Source organism: Lissotriton helveticus, chromosome 3_1 (genome assembly GCF_964261635.1).
Source record: "Lissotriton helveticus chromosome 3_1, aLisHel1.1, whole genome shotgun sequence".
NCBI classification, from domain to species: domain Eukaryota; kingdom Metazoa; phylum Chordata; class Amphibia; order Caudata; family Salamandridae; genus Lissotriton; species Lissotriton helveticus.
This window is the reverse complement of record NC_136061.1, coordinates 918,761,632-918,778,448: the sequence shown is the minus strand read 5'-3', so window position 1 is coordinate 918,778,448 and position 16,817 is coordinate 918,761,632.

Below are 16,817 nucleotides of genomic sequence, written 5' to 3'. Positions count from 1 at the left end.
CCATAGTTTAATCGCAAGGTTTCATCCAGATCTTTGGACACCTGAACACCCAAGTACCGCAAATCTGACGAACACCACTCTAAGGGGAAGTCCAGGGGAAATTCTGTGACAGCAGGAGTGAGGGGGAAGAATAGGGACTTACCCCCAATTAATGGTAATCCCGGATAATCTATCAAAAACTAAAAATTCGCGCAGCAAGGCATTCAGGTTTCGCTGGGGGTCTTTAACATACAACGTTATGTCATCAGCATAAAGTGAGATCGAAATTTGATGCTGGAAGCACTGAAGGCACACTCCCGGTGCACCTGGCATAGCCTACAAGCCAACGGCTCTATCGCAATCGCAAAAAGAAGGGGGGATAGAGGACACCCCTGACAAGTGCCCCGCGTTATAGACACCGAGGAGGAAAGACAAACATTTATCAATACTCTAGCAGTAGGCTGAGTGTACAACAGTTTCATCCAAGCAAGATAAACGCCCGGAAACCCCATTTTTTGCAGTACGGTAAATAGAAAGCTCCATTCCACAGAATCGAACGCCTTAGAAGCATCGAGACAGCAGCTACCGGGAACTTTGGAGCCACCGTTTGAATAAGGGAGAAGAGAGTACGCAAATTGTGGGTGGTGGCTCTACTTGGGACAAAGCCCGATTGATCTGGGAGGATTATTTTGGTCATTAGCAATGACAGCCGATTCGCCAATACTTTAGCCAAAATCTTCACATCACAATTCATCAGGGACAAAGGGCGGTTTGAGTCACAGACCTTGGGGCTTTTGCCTGGTTTTAACAATGAGGTGATCACAACTTCACGCATGGATGGAGGTAAAATCCCTACCTCTAGGGATTCCTCAAATACCTTGCTTAACACCGGGGCCATAATGTCAATGTAACATTCATAAAATTCAGCTGGTAGCCCATCTAGCCCCGGCGCCTTACCATTTTCGAGGGACATTATTGCTCCTCGTATCTCGTCCAGCTCAAGGGGTGCACTCAGAAAGGCCCTATGAACATCATTTAACCAGCACAGAGCAATCTCTCCCATAAATTCATCTAAGTCTACAGCGCCTGGACTGCGTGTGGTGTAGAGATGTGTGTAATGTTAGGTGAAAACATCAAGGATCCTGGCACTATCCCGGCATACCTCTCCCCCTAGACCTTTAATTTCCAATATGCTGGTGCTGCCGCGCAGCCTCCTCCTCGTACTCCGATAACTTGGCCCTGAACTCACTTTGCTCCTGCCCCACATCTCCACTTTGCATACTTCCTTCCAGCTTCTGTAAATCGTTTTCCAGGGTATGTAATGTCCTCTGTATATCTCGTAACACCCCACCACTCTTAGCTATACAGCAGCCACGAACTGTGACCTTAAAGGCCTCCCAGATTACTTCCACGCTGTTCACTGAACCTTTATTGCGTGGGAAGAAATCATTGATCTCTTGTCCGAGCTCTTCCCGAAAGACAGCATCCAGGAGAGTGGTAGGTTGAAGGTGCCACGGCCGCCAAGGCCTATCATACCCAGGGATCTGCAAAGTGACCAGACAATGATTAGGTTCTAGCCAGATGTGTCACCCCGACCAGCCCAGGAACCAACCCCCTAGACAATAGGCAATAATACAGCCGTGCCCAGGTACCCGAGTAAGAGGTATAATGAGTGTCTTCCCGCCACGCAGGGTATAGGTATCTCCAGCCGTCCATCAGCCCCCCCTCCTCCACAATGTCCCGCAGCGTCTCCCTTGCCCTCCTAATTTATTGGGTTCCTCCATCTGCCCTATCCAGGGCAGGGTTAAACATCTCATTGAAGTCCCTTCCCCAAATAATGTGTGAGGATCCAATATATACAATCTTGCCCCACAATACAGCAAAGAACTCAGGCACATCTACATTCGGGCCGTAACAATTGACAATGGTAATAGTCTCATGACCCAGTCTGCCCCATAGAAGGACACATCTCCCGGAAGGATCTAACACCTGCTAGAGGGCCGTAAACGGTACATCCTTTTTAATCAATATCGCAGTCCCCCTGGCATAGGACGAGAAAGAGGAGAACAGTCGAACAGTGGCCCACCTGCTAGCGAAAGTGCTTCGAGAGCACGGGTGTATATGTGTCTCTTGCAATAGTAAAATCTGTATACAATGTCTATCCACATATGCCAGTATCTGTCTACATTTCCTAGCATCCCTAAACCCCCTGATATTCCAAGACAATATTGAAAGCGATGATTGAGATCCTTTCTCTGCCATAATCACGTAGATAATCTGTCTAACACTGCGACATCATAGTATACATTGATCACCACATCCGTCAGATCTGCTCTCACACGTAACTCACAACTTACATCCTTACATTTCTTGCATACTGCAGTCCCCATTCCCCCCGCCTCCTCCCACTGAAGCATCCCAAACATGCCAGCATAAAACCATCCAAACCCCCTCCCTTCCAACAAACGAACAATGCAAAATGCAATAGGGGTATTCCCATTGGGACACAGCCTCCCAGGTGGCACACTGTAGCCCTGTCCCCAAGTTGGAAACCAACTATGTAGCCAGCCACCAGTAAGAGACAGGGGTGTCCGGAATAGGTTAATTATGTGTTACTCAAGATCCCATAGCAAACGTTGAACAGGGAAACAGTAACCTGTAGATCAATCCGGGAAAGTCTGAGCAGGGGCGCCCATATTTGTAATCAATAAATGAGCGGGAAACAACCAAGTCGCCACCAGTCAAGTAGGACCCCTCATTCGAACAACGCATGCTGCGCTTTGTCATATCAGGTCATTCCACATTGGATAAGGGCGCCTCCCCTACGCCTTCCTGCTCCTTATCCTGTGAATTTCGTCGCCGCAATGTCTTTAGAAACTTTTCAACGGATTGCGTGGACGTGTGTATGGTCTGTTTCCCCTGATGCGTCACTCGGAGGCTTGCGGGATAAAGCAATGCACAGTCCACCTGCTTCCTGCACCCGCATGGTGAAGTCAGGGAACATGGTGAATGTGATTCCTTCGAAGGTGAGCTGCTTCTTCTCCCTGGCCACCTTCAAAACCACATCCCTATCACGATAGTTGAGGAGACGGGCAATGATGGGCTTGGGAGTGGCCCCAGGGGGCGGTCTCGGGCCCAATGACCTGTGTGCCCTCTCCACTATTAATTGGGGAGAAAGCATTCCTTCATCTGTGATCGCCATCAACATCTTCTCGACATATTGTTCCATCCGACCCGTGTTGGTACTCTCCGGAACTCCCAGTATACCCACGTTGTTACGCCTGCTGCGGGCTTCAATGTCCTCATTTTTGGCATCGATAATACGCATAAGCTTATCCATTTGCGTGACAGAAATTTCTCAATTGTACCGTAACATCTTCTGTGTCGGATATACTTTGTTCCGCCTCTTTAAGTCGGGTGTCGTGGGCGTTGAATCTACAGGCAATAGTATCTATACGACTGGTGAGGGTGTCCACCTTGTCCACTATAGTGGCGAAGCCCTGTCGCATTTCCGTGAGGATAGTTTGCATATCAGTGGCCGGGTTATGGGTACTGTTCTCCGCCACCTCCTGCTCTCCACCCTCTGATGTCGCGGGCCCTTGTTTATTGACCTTCTTGGACTCGAACGAGAGTCGCCGCTGTCGGGCATCCAATTTGCCCATGTCGTACCACACTGCACCACCCGGTGTGAACAGAGTTATGTATGGGTGTGACGGCAGCAGCCCACCAAAGGCGACAGCACCTCAGCAGATCCCGCTGCAGCCCCCACGCGTGACCGTAGTCGCGCACCCTGGCCCTCGGGCACCGACACTGACCAGGCAGACAGGATGATGGCATGCAGAATAGTAGGTCACCGCTGCGTTCCCTCTAGGGACTCCTGCCCCAAGAGGCCAGTAATAGTGCACAAACGAAATACCAGCCGCAGACAACGGGGACACAAATCACTCACTGGGCCCATAGCTGCACTACAGTTCACCCCGCAGCTGCAGCGTTGCGAAGAGAGGGCAGCAGGCAGCGCAAGCGTCCGCGCCCCGGGGGCAGGCAGCACCAGTGTCCCACGTCGCTCCAAGGGAGAAGCACTCTGAGTCTCAATCGCCGTGGGGGCACCAAAGAACTCTGCACGCACTTCCACCGTCAGGCGGGTAACAGGCAGTACCAGGCGCCACTAATGCTCGAGAAGGTCAATGCTGCAGTATGGCCGCCACCATTTTGTGTGAGAGGCCGAGGCAATCAATGAGACATCGCTCCGCACCCAGCTTGCCACGAGCCAGCGGGATATTTCACAATTAGCCAACCACACCGTAGAAACGGAATTAAAGCACTTGGGTTCCGCCGCACTCACCGCTACCCGGTCACCAGCACAGCCGACAGGCACTGCGGCATGGCCCTGAAACCACGTGGAGGCCTCAGGACTTGCGTAAGCCCCGTACCCGCCCACAGGCTCCACACCACCGGACAGCTCTCACCGCTGATGTATGCCAGCAGCCAGCCACAGCACGGCACTCACGGGAGGGGGGACACCGCAGTATCGCTCACACCAGGGCACCTTCAGCAGCCAGCGGCAGTAGGTAAAAGCTGATTTTCAATGCGAGAACACAGGATAATTGAAGGATAGTGTTCCGGACTGCGGGAGCCTCACAGAGCTGCGGCCATTCCGCAAGCGTGCCACCTAGCGCCCCAATGGCTGGTACAAGCTTTGATTTCATTGTAAATAAGAGATAAAGTACAGCGGACATCTTAAGTCTCTGGGTCCTGGTACACTGCACCTGTTGCACCTTTGATAGCTACGCCGCTGGCGCAGTTCTATTTTGTCAATGGTTATATTGCCCAGTTCCTCCTTGTGGTGGAAATCGTAGTATTTTTAATTTCTGTATTTTTTGAGTGTTAGTAATATGCTCAAGTGACACTTACAAGGCTTGAGGAAATATATTGTGCAGAAATCAGGAGGCGTAAAAGAGAGAAAGAAAGAGGAATGGAGAGAGAAAGAGAGAGAGAGAGAAATAGAGAGATGATGATACCTTTTGTAGATTGGTCAGAAGAGAGAGTAGTAGAAATGGTGAAAAATATACAGAAAACATGTGGTTCATGAACTATGGACAAAGGGATCTATTGATTCATGATTTTGCACCTTGTATCTGGTTACAAAATTGAAGGTGCATGCATCTTTGATCTTTCATTTTGATCTTTCATTGACTTAGTTTAGTTTTTTTTAACTTGAACTGTATGTATCTTATAAATTCTTTATTTTGGCCAAAGGCCATAAAAGATTTCATTGTAAAACATCGTTCATAAAATAATCTAAAATGTTTCAGCCAAATGTTACATGATTTCAATAAAATTGGCAATTACAGTAAAAAATGTCATTCAATAAAATCTTTTTAAAATATACACGGAGTAATGTCTAATTATTCATACAGACCAAGGTAAGTTACGCGGTCGCAGATATCTTGGTCATTAATATTTCACAACTTTAGCCCCATTCTCTTCCTTATTAGACCCACTATAAACAAATATCTTGATAGTACAAATATGAGGTGTGGTAGGGTACTTGTTGTCAGTACCCTCAGCGCCTCTTGGTGTTTTCTGAATCTCAATGAATTACATAGTGGTCGGATCCATTTGCTCCTCGCCCTATCATACGCTGGGCAAAAAAACAAAATATGTGCAATATTTTTGATGTTGTTTGTAGGCCCTAAAGTGCATCTAGTGCATAGAGAACAGGCTAGATCCAATTTTACAGTGCAGCTCTTGATTTGTAATGTGTTATATCTTAACTTTAGGTACAGAATTCTTGCAAGGAACAGTTGAATATGGTCAAGAAAATCCTCGCAATTAGGAATTGGCTTAATAAAAAGGAATTCACTGTTAATCTTCCTAATCTTGGGTCAGAGTAGAGTGCATTCAGTGTATATTGACAGTAAATACCCTTTAGATTGCCTTTGCAACTTGGTGTTAAATTATGTGGTTTAGTCTGAACCAAGACCTTACTCAATCAGCCATTTCCGGACAATACTTAACCAGGGGAAGATAAGACATATATCAATATCCAGTAATGTGCATGCACCTTCTCTACATGCTAATAATTTTGGTATAGTCCATAGCCTAGTAATATGTCTAGATAAGTAAAATGAGTGGCATATTCTATTTTCTCATTACTGAGCATGAGATTCTTTTTAAGAGTCTTTTGTTCGGTTTAAGGCCATGTACTTGGTTTTATTTGCGTTTATTTCTAAAAACCTTTTCTGTACAGTATCTATTGAAACCGTTCAACATATTTTGCAGCCCCTTCCTGGTTTGTGATATCAAAATGGTATTGTCTGCGAAGAGCAGCGCCGGCACCAAATTTCTATTTGCCCTTGGAGGATCTTTTTGCTTGGTCGTGTAGGCGGTCCACCACATCATTATTATAGAGTGAGAACAAGTAGGGAGCAAGTTAGTTCCTCATTTGTACCCCAGCGCACTCTAGCATAGTTCCCGTTATGTAAACTTTTTAGCTGCATAACCAAATTCTGGGGGGCGCTTTGTTTTTCATGTGACTCTCATAGTAAGCATCTGGGTACGAAGTCAAACGTTGCCCTAATGTCAACGAATGCCACATAAATGTACCCCTTCCTGATTTTAACATATTTCCAGATAATACACAGGAGTCTGAAGACTTGATCTATTGTACTAGTACAGGATCTAAACCCTGCCTGATATGGGGACAGTCTGCTATTCGTCTATATCCTGTCGTTAAGCCTGTTCAATACCTGCCTGGCATACATTTTTTGGAGTATATCTATCAGGCTAATTGGTCTGTAGTTCACATATGCATCGGGTAACAACCATCTCTGATGCTCTGATGATTCAATCCAGCAACCATTTGCATCCATTCTACCCGTACTTTTTCTCCACGTACTCAACTCTTTCTCTGTGGCCTCAGCTTGAATGGACTTCACGCTCTCTATTGTGTCTTCACACATTCCAACATTACCAGTCCATCTTGCAGGGCCTGCAACATACATTCGGCTCCTTACATTCTTTGCCGTTTCTTTCGCGATTTCATCAGCAAATGCGTTTCCACGACCAACATCATCAGTCACCTTCTTGTGAGCACTACATTTCACAATCGCCATTTGCAGGGGCAAGGTCAGTGATTCAAGAAGCTCATTCACCAACAGACCATGCTGAATCTTAGCTCCATGCAAAGTCAGGAATCCACGTTCTCTCCACAATCGCCCAAAACTGTGAGCCACTCCAAATGCATACTGACTATCGGTGTAGATAGTCACTTTCATCCCTTTAGACAACACACATGCTCTCGTCAGTGCAATTAGTTCTGCTGCCTGGGCTGAATTATGTGGGACACGTGCAGCTTCAACAACTGTGTGCAACGTTGTAATGGCATATGCTGTGGTCGTGTCTCCACTCGGGAGCTTAAAGCATGAACCATCCACCCATAATGTACCATCACACTCAGCAAGAGGAGTGTTGAATAAATCTATTCTCCCTTTCGTCTCTTCCTCCGTTCTGAGAAAACAATCGTGCTGTTCTGAAACGTCTGTTTCCTCTGTAATTGGCAACAACGTAGCTAGATTTAAGGTACTGCATCTTTTTATGTGCACATGGCTCGCTAGCAGTGTCAATTCGTAACTGGACAGTCGAGCACTAGTTAAGTGCTGTGTATTGGTTCTATTTAACAATGTGTCTACTGCATGCGGGACCATCACGATTAGTGTATTATTCATTACTAGACCAGCAGACTGTCGAATAGAGACAGCTGCTGCTGCTGTGGCTCTTAAACAACTCGGTAATGCTTGTGCTACCAGATCCAAGGTCGACGAGAAATAGGCGCATGGACGCTGCCTACCTCCAAACAACTGAGTCAACACAGACAATGCACAGCCCTCTTTCTCGTGAACATATAATGTAAAAGGCTTACTGTAGTCGGGGGTACCTAACACAGGGGCCGAACACAATGCTGTGCGCAATTCGAGAAAACTTTCCTGACACTCTTCAGACCAAGGAATGGGATTGGGTGTATTTTTACACGTTAATGCCACCAAGGGTTTGGCTAATAACGAAAAATTTGGAATCCATTGTCTACAGTACGATGTAATGCCCAAGAAAGCACGCACTTCTCTCTGTGTTCTTGGCACATTCAATTTCGCTATTGCCTTAATTCTTTCTGGGGTCAGTTTCCTTCCCTCCTTCGATAAGAGGTGACCTAAGTAGGTCACTTCTTGTCGGCAATATTGCAGCTTGGAAAGTGACACCTTGTGATGAAGATCGCACAGATGACGCAACAATGACAGCGTGGCCTTTTTACAAATTTCCTCAGTGTCTGCAGCAATGAGTAAATCATCCACATACTGTACAAGAATAGCACCTTCAGGTAAAACAATCGTATCAAGCTGTGTTTTTAGAGCTTGACTGTGTATTGATGGACTTTCACAGTAGCTCTGAGGAGCGCGTTTAAAGCGGAAGCTGCGGCCTCCTAAACTGAAGGAAAAAATATCCCTGCTTTCCTCAGCAATCGGGATGCTGAAGAAGGCATTCTTCAGGTCAATCACCGAAAACCAAGAGGCAGATGCTGGGATCATAGTTAATAATGTGGTAATGTCGGGGACAACTGGGAATTGTGGCACAACTATTTTATTCACCTCTCTCAGATCAATCACGAATCTGTACACAGGTGGCTGAGAAAGGTCAGTTCGTTTCAAGACAGGCAGAACAGGACTATTGCAAACATTGCCTCGTGTTTCTTCAATCACATCCTTTTCAATCAATTCGTAAACGATCGCTAGCAAAGCTTTTTCACCTTCACTCGAGATTTTGTATTGGGGAATTCGTGGCATTTTAACGTTGGCTTTCAATGTTACAACATATGGTGGAATTTCTAAAAGACCTACATCATTAGGACCAGTGGCCCAAAGAATATCTGGAAGAAACGACAATTCTGCTGGAAGTTTGTCCCTCGACAAATACATGGGAGAAACTACTTTCTTACCTAAAGTAAGGTGTACTCCTGAAGGAGAACAGTACAAAGTCGCATGCAATCTTTTTAACAAATCTAATCCTAGCAAGTTTTCACCACAACCTGTTGTCAGAATGAGGGGTGCTTCGAATTCACAAGGACCAACAGAAAGAGACAAAGGGTCAGAAATTGGATTTCTAACTGGGGCGCCAGAAAAACCTACAGAAACGTTCATTTCGCCAGACAAAGGTGCGCCAGGGAGTTTGGAGTGCATAATAGAACTCTTTGTAGCACCAGTATCCACCAGAAAAGGCTCTGACACACCTGATGTAATCACCTCGACGTAAGGTCCACTCTGATCTACTGGAACTGAAACAACTCCCTCTCTTTGTCTATGGCTGTCCTAGCAATCATTATTCTACAAATATTCATCTTCTGTATAGTAATCATCAACGTAGTATTGAGCTGTCCTGTCAGATGCGTTATTCTGCTGGTCAAACCTATTCATAGAGTTTTGTGGTGGAAGGGGACGTGCGTTCTGAGGGGCATTTCCACACCCTCTACCTCTAGGTGCTTGCTGACTGCCACGACCTCTTACACCAGAAACTCCATTTGCACGTTGCAATAGAATAGGACAATTATACTTGAATTGACCCTCTTCTCTGCAATATGAACACTGGTTGGGGCCTACAGGTACACGGGGTTGAGTATACTCGACTCTTTGCGAGTTCCTCTGATACTGTTGAGGCTGCTGAAAATTATTTTGGTAGTGATTCTGACCATTATTGTTTTGATTACCACTACCACGTGGCGGATATGCTTGCTGTAGCAAAACCTTCATTTTCAATTCTTTAGTTTTCTTTTCTACTCTATCTTTCTCGTCTTTGTCTCTATTTTCGTAATATTGGGCAGTAGCTAATATCTGCGCTGAAGAGGAGACTGCCCAAGAACTTTCCGAATCCTTTAACTTTTTACACAATTCTGGAAGCAGATTGTGCACGAATTTATCGACGAACAACCTCTGACCACCTTCTGTGGTCATATCTTGACCGCTGTGGTCAACAAATGTTTCTTCAAATCTGGTGAAGAAATCTGAGACTGTTTCTTCTTTCTTTTGCTTGCATGCAGACAACTTATCCCAATTTACACGTATTGCAGGCATTATCGTTTTCATGTAATCAACTATTCTACCAGGAAGTTCTGCTATCAAAGGCTCAGGCTTAGCACCACCGACTTGTCGGGCGTCGGCAGCGGCAATATTAGCCCATGAGTCACCTAATTCCTGATCATGATCTGTATGACGAATTTTACCCCATAAAGGCTGTGGAACAACATTCCCAAATAGCATATCGATATCGGCTAAATTCATTATACATGATCCAGCAGTCTGTGACAACTCTTTATAATACCCTGCAGGATTTTTACGCGGATCAGGCAATGTCTGTTTAAGGGCTAAAACTTCAGCTCGCTTCCATGGGACATGTACCCATACACGCTGAAAGTGTGGCAGAATAGGTGGGTTAACAGTTGTGTCGCCCTCTCTCCAATGTGGGGGAACTTCTCTCATAGGGTATTGTTGCGCCTTTTTCCTACTAGATGCACTAGCTTGCGACCCAGAACTGCTTCCCTTACTTCGATATGATAACAACATTTCAACTGCTTCCTCCACATCTGGACCTACAATCATGCCCTCCCCAAACTTAAACCGTACACGACACATCTCTTGCGGGATGCATTCCAGATCATTGTCTTCCAAATCCTCGCAAAGGAAAACACACATCTGTTCAAAAACATATCTCTGAGTTGGTGCTTCCCATTGATGGAAGACTTCCATGACCGACTCTACATCATATTTTACGGTGTCCATAACCCATTTTCGTGCTAAACGATTCAATGAGTCTCTCTCCTGATAGTTAGGCAGTCGACTTCGCAACTGTTTTCGTTCCATTCTAGGGGTCGTGGTAGGCGACCCAAATAGAGGTGAAAGAAGGTTAGTGACAGTGTTGGCCATTTTCTGCCGAATTGAGGGTGAAACTGAAGGAAGGATGGGGTAAGATAAGCCAGGAGTAGAGATATCAGCAGAGGAGGCATCTGGAGAAATAGAAGGGGCACTAGGCAAAATCGTAGAGGGAGCATTAGGAGAAGTAGACAGTACAGCGGGCAAAATCGCAGAAACAGGTGTGATCGGTGGGCCTTGAGGAGGCTGCACCAAAGGAGTAGGAGCCAGCTGAAGAGTAGCTGGTGGTTGCTGCAGAGGAATAGGAGGCATAACAACCACAGGTTGTGCGACTGTGGGTTGTGGGGGTGCCGTGGCATTTTGTGCATAGGGAGGTGGTGAACTTAATAAATGCGACATTAATGGATCTTTTTCACGCTCTTTTGCTGCCTCTTGCTGAAGAGACGGCAAAACTGGATAACACTTATCTATCGCCATTTTACGTTGCCTGTGCAACTGCTCACTCATCTGTTCTTCTTCATTATCTTTAAACTGCATAGCAGCTTGCATTACTGAAAGTCCTCCTTCTCTCTTATTTTTCTTAGCTAATTCGATTTCCTTTTGTTTGGCTTCCTTACGCCATAGGCGGAAAGAGTCAAACATCGCCGGCCGGGCTTTCTTTTTGAAGAGTTTAACTTCAAGGTTATCTAAGATTTCAGTATCAAAGCTACCATATTGGGGCCATTTTAAAACACCATCTTTTCTTGTGTATTTGATCCACACTTCGTTGTATGTGATGGGGCCTACCCCATGCTTTACATATAACTCGTAAGTTGGAGTTCCAACTGGAGGAACCGGACATGAGTCCTCCAATCGGGAGTCCCTATTATTACAACCAAGACAAAACAAATTTCTAAGTCTAAGACTAGGCATCTCTGCTCTCTAGTCTAGTTCCAAACTTCAAAGGATTATCGATTACGATATTTCTCGTGAATACACGAGTCCTTCGGTTTTGGTGCTTGCAAGTACCAATAATTATCCCAAAGGATACCCAAGACTAAGACCAACTAAGGACTTGGAGACGCTCCACTTATACTTAACTGAAATATCGATGACGTCACCAGAAGACTCGTCTTAGTGTTTCGCTCTACCAAACTTCGAGGGTCCAAATCAGGGCGATAGCCAGGGCAGCAGTCATTGTAGCCGTCGGGAAGCGGGGAACCTCGCAGCAAAGACCTTCGGACCACGTCGACATGCAGGGGTCGATGAGGTGGTTGGCCGTCCTCTGGAATTTTCACACAAAACTCCTCACGAACTTCTGGCTGACTGGTACCACTGGAATCGCCCCAAACGTTGGGCGCCAGCTGAGGTACTGGGTTTTTCAGAACCGGCACAGACACCGGTAACCCAGCGGTGTCAGGGTACACCCAGAGACCTCGGGTTCTTCCTGATCCAGACCACAGAAACTCAGAGTCTTCTAGGTGAAGTCAGAGATCGATTTATTGGCTGCAACCAAGGTAACAAGTGTCCTAGAAGTACAACACACGGGGAAGTATATTCTCAGGAGACTGCTCGAATTTACAAAATCAGGCTTCTCTTCTTATACACAATTTTAGGCTTCAGGCAAAACATTCTTGGTTGTAAAGTAAATCGTTAACATATTTCCAATACAAAGAAAAAGCAGAGTCATGATGACATGTCCATATTTCACTTCGTGCTGCCTACAACAAATCACCCGGCAAGGCACAACATTTCATCAGATATCACTGGACCCCCAATAAAAACGGGCACCTCCCCACCATAAAGCAAGTGAAGCAAAGGAGCAGAGGTAGATGTGAGCAAGATACGGCAGGTGTGTGCGCTGAAATGGTTTTATGGCTTGTTGAGCCTTGATGCTATCTTGTTCGGTCAATGGGAGGGGAACTGACCTAACGAGTTCGGCCTGGGGCAATGGTTCCAACTTGCACAGGTCATAGGAAAGTCGATTAAGGAGTACGAGTCCTTGCTGTAATGAATTTGGCTGGATTAAGGCCTATGTAAAGGGCAACACACAAGATGGCTGCAGTATATAAAATGGAAGCCAAGGGTTCTGGACGATAATGATGATTTCGAGGAGAAATCGTTACTTGAATGCGCTGAAAATATATGTACATGGTGTGCTCGTCATTCTCGGTCTTTTGATACCAAATTCGTCATGTTTCGATTAAGTTTTAATTCTTGAGTCAAGAACGATTACATGAATCCAGAATCTTCAGAACCACAAAATGTTCCCGGTATTGGGGCACTGGCCAATATTGCATTGCTCAGAGCATTAACGTATGGGACTCATACCTTTTTATCATGTTTGAATAAGTCACCGGGAAGTCTATCTAGTCCCGGTGCTTTTCCCGGTTTAATGGAGTGTATAGCATTCTCCGTTTCTTGCAGTGAGAAGACGATCACCTCTCTGTCTCCCTCTATATGAGTAGACCGTATTTCTCTGCTCGGCGCTGCAATTGGCCTAAAGCTTGAGTACAAATCAGTGAAGTGGTCGGTCCAAGTCACCAAGTCCAGATAATGACCTGTTCTTCCTACTTGGTCCTTCCCACCCCATGCTATAATTTTCCAGAACTCTGTCTGTTTATTTGTTTTTGCTGCCTCAAGGAGATCCAATCAGCTATTTTCTTCCCAATTCCGCTTGGGAGTAGCCAATGCTTTCCGGTGTGCGTCCCTGGAGCTCCTCACTGAATCTGCACTTCCCTGCTTTATCAGCTCCAGTATGGCTGACTTAAATTTCCTGCATTCTGTTGTGTACCATGGGTTTACCTTTTGTCCTGTCTTAAGGCTGGATTTCAAGTACTTCCCATTATTTTTGGTGAGCAGAGACTCTAACTTTGAGACCAAGGCAGTATGCATGGATATTATGGACCGATTGCTTGACTCTTAGGGGCCCATTAGGATGTCGGGCGGATCGCCACCGCCATGCGGGCAGTGGCGATTCACCCGACATCCTTGCCCGCCCGCCACCCATTTCCTCCCACCATATTAGTATGGCGGGGGGACCGCGGCGGACGGAAACACCGTCCGACGCTTTTCCGCCATGGTCGCCTTGCGGCCGAGGCGGAAAAGGGTTTATATGGTGGCGGTGTCTATCAGACATCGCCAGCCATATTACGATGGGCTGTGGGAGATGCCTTTCCGTGGTGGCATTGGGCAGGCGGTCTTTACTTTGGGGGCACCCTGCAGGCCCTCATGGTGAAGGCGAGGTGGGGTGCACATGGAGGGTACCAGTGGTACCCCCCTGCATTTGCATACACAATGCGGCAGGCACTGCGCGCTGCCGGCCGCTTTGTGTATGCAAATGCATGCCATGTATTTTTAACATTGCGACTGCGGTGCTTTTAGCACCGCCCGCCGCAATGTTAAAAATGCGGGGTGCGCCCGCCACTGTGGCGGACGCATCCTAATTCCCCCCACGGGACCCCTGCCCTTATGGCGGGTGGTCCCAATCCCCGGGAGGATGGCCGGCGGGCAAAGTCCGAACACCATTCTAATGACCCCCTAAGTGTGCACCTACTATTTCTGAAAAAGTTTTATAGATATTAGTCATAGTTTCTAGGCTACCTGTGATTTTCGGCCACCCTATAGATCTTTGGGTATTCCCTACTGCACATCATGGGAATCAATATTTGCTTGGTTAGCCTTCGATAGATGGCCTATTACTTCCAAACATAATGGTCGGTGGTCACTGTGGTCCCTCATTTCTATTTTGAAGCTCACTATTCTGCTTTAACTATGAATACTGTGCATTATATAGTCGATTCTCGACAGTGTACTGCCACTCTTAAAAGTATTCAGAGAGGTAGTTTTATCCCCATTATTGAGTACCCTTCCATTGCTTGCCCTTAGATGATGTTCTACAATTAACTGTACTATCAGTAGGGCTGTGTTAGTGCAGGGTTTAGAGGGCCCAGCCACTTGTTGGGGAAGGCCTAGAGCGGTATCTTCTTCTGTGGCACATTCTAGTCCAATTAGTGGCTCATAGGCACAGTTAAAGTCACCACATACAATTACTGTATTGCTAGGGTCTACAAGATCCAAGGAATTACTTAGTGTGTTAATAGTCTCAGCATGTAATGTTTGCCTTGATGGTTTATTGTAGATGTTAAACAGGTACAGGTTTTCATTGTATTCTTTTCAATGTATTGCCAACAAATTTAGGGAGTCGATTCTAAGGTTGTGGATCGAGTCCCCAGTGTAGTTTTAATCCATATTACCAAGCCCCCGATGGTCTACCTCTCTGCGTGGGAATTGCATTCTTGTAAAAGGTTTTATACCCCAGCTTGTGTGGTGGTGTCAATAGCCATGTCTCTTGCAAAAAACAAATATCAAATTTGTCTATATAGCTATGCCAATCAGGATCTTCAAGCTTTTGTTTTAGGCCTGCTATGTTCCAGGATACTATAGCTATACTTTCTTGAACTATTGTGATATCTTTAGATGTTTGGAAATTAGGATCTGTAATTGGATACACACACTCGCATCTTGAGGTCCCCTCCACCTTTTTTGAGTTATTTATCATTAGCAACACTCATAGTCTCTATAGCCATTTGAGTGCCACTAGCATGTGATTCAGGCGCTATGCGTTGAAGTTCTTTGTTCAGTCTAGTGTCACTCTCGGTTAGGAGGGGGGGCTGGAGTCTAGTACACTGGTGGATTTCTAAATTGGATCGCAAAGAGTCTGGGGAGCAGGTGCGGAATTCTAGGGTGAACAAGTTATCTACCAGTTCTGGTCCTATTAGTCTCAGCTCCATACAATCTACAATCTACTGTTTGCCCTCGTAATATGCGCTTAAGCGCCCTGATAATGTCCTCTCGGATTATCGAGGGACAACCCCTGACATGGCAGATCCAATGTATCACTTTGTTGATCAAGGAGTCTTCCCCCTCCAATCCCCTCCCTTGTGTTTAGTTTTGGAATATTAGCCATAATGATTTTATTTGCTGGCAACAATTGGGTACTGTGTGTATATGTTGGGTATTTCTTACTATACTGGGAGGGCAACGGATTTCGAGACAGATTTCGGATCCTCTGCTGGATGGATGTATCAGGTGCACCAACTCGTGTATGGTAATGATTATCAGTATTCCCATTTCGCTCAGTGGGTTTTTGGTTAGGCTGAGCAACTGATGCTGGACTTAGTTGAGGGTACCGCTGATGGATAGCTATCCCCTGGGTTATATTTATTTTGTTTGATTGCAGGTGGTTACTCGTGCCTTGTATGTATATATCTCCCAGATTCAGATTTGTGGATCCAGCAGTTCAATATATTTTATCTGATTGTCTGTCACCACATGAAACAAAGATGTGGTGACAGCCATTTTAGAACTGGGGGACTCATTCCCATGTCCTGAAAAGATGCTAAAAAAAATACCCAGGTGACAATGTACAGATACCCTGCCCCCCTAGGGGGGTGGGAGTTCTCAGAGCAATACCTGGGCCCCAAATGTTTTTTCTCAGTGGAGTACAACTTTGGTAGATGGCATGAACAGCAAGCCATTTCTGATTGAAAGTATGTGATGAGTAGAGTGGAGCAAAACAATTAACTTACAAACTGAAAATTAAATAAAGCACTTAAACTCTCAAACCTTAATTACTTAAGATGAGAAAATTATAATAGGAAAAATTTTCCAGTAATGGTTTGATTGCTTAGCTACTGAAGGCTTTCCCTGCCCCAGTGCTGAGCCCTTTGTTTGATGTTTGGAACACTTCTCTCCTAAAACTTCATACGTTTTTTTCCACAATCGGTATCCCGTCCAAATATGTGTCCTTTTTTCCCACAATATATTATTCCTTACAATAACACGCTCCCAATTTTCAATCTTACACAGCACCTACTTTCCAATAGTGAGCTGTCCTTGCTACGTAAAGGACTATCATTTGTCCCTACTATTCGTCCAAATTAC